This window comes from Ostrea edulis, chromosome 2 (assembly GCF_947568905.1).
Source record: "Ostrea edulis chromosome 2, xbOstEdul1.1, whole genome shotgun sequence".
Classification (NCBI taxonomy): domain Eukaryota; kingdom Metazoa; phylum Mollusca; class Bivalvia; order Ostreida; family Ostreidae; genus Ostrea; species Ostrea edulis.
In genome coordinates, this window is record NC_079165.1 from 75,158,923 (window position 1) to 75,160,084 (window position 1,162).

Below are 1,162 nucleotides of genomic sequence, written 5' to 3' on the forward strand. Positions count from 1 at the left end.
CTCTCTCATTTTCCAATATTTTAGACTAAGTTATATATTTGCCAAAGTGCCTTTTTTTTTTAGACGTTTATAACACTAATTAACAACAACTGCATCTAAGCTATATTTTGAAAATTACAAAATATTGATTGACTTAGAAAAGAGAACATCGTTGTTTTGAATTTTTAGAATGGGTGTAGGAGAGTTTAAAAAAATACATGTAACATCCTTGATAAGCTAGTGGTAGAATATTTTTAAAATGCAGTTTGACCAATGGCTATTTTATTTAAAAATACACAATGTACTTTAACTTAAAAAAGAGGGGATGCTATGAACGTTTCGTTTATGTCCCAGTAATCTCGCACTTGCTCGCGAAACTTGTGCATTTTCTTACCAATGACGCACAAGAGTCATCAAAGAGCGATAATTCTAATGAGCTGGTAATGAGAAGTATTGAACCTACATTGGTCATATCACCAGGCTTGATGTTGCAGATCTGTCTTATCATGGCCCTGTCATTGCACTGTAGGTGATTTGGCTTAGTCAGTGCCTAGGTCTCACTGGCATGGAGCATAGCGCTCCGTACACAAGTGTAATACACTCGACCACGGGTCTTGTATGACAGTTGGCGTGATGTCAGGACCGGTAGCAGCTCCTTGAACTTCTTCCAAGCGGTCTTCACATGCATAGTGGTTGCAAGGTCACAGCTACCAGCTGCGGACAGCATATCTCCGAGGTAGCAGAAGGAACCTACAACTTGTCCAGACCAACTTGAACATTACTCTGCGGCCTGTCGTCAAGAGGGCGAGCAATTCTCCTGCTTCTTGAGAATCTAAAGTCAGGGTCCATAAACAGGCACATGGGCCCACTGCATTTCTTGTGCACCCAGTGCTTGCAGCCATTGCAGAAAATACTATTGCTGCCTACATCTGTACGACATACAGCACATGGGAAGCTGCCCGAGTCCTGAAGTAGGTCAAGACCCGTACCACAGATCATGATCTTGGTTTTGCCCGCATTCACTCTCAGTCCTTTCCTTTACATAGCTTCTTTCCAAGTCAGGAGCCTCTTGGGTGTTGGGGTTGGGGTTTTGCCTGCCTCAAACAAAAACACAACAAAGTCTCCTTGGCAATGTTTCTAACGTCGGAACATAAACTTTTGTCTTTATTAATGACGTGATGTT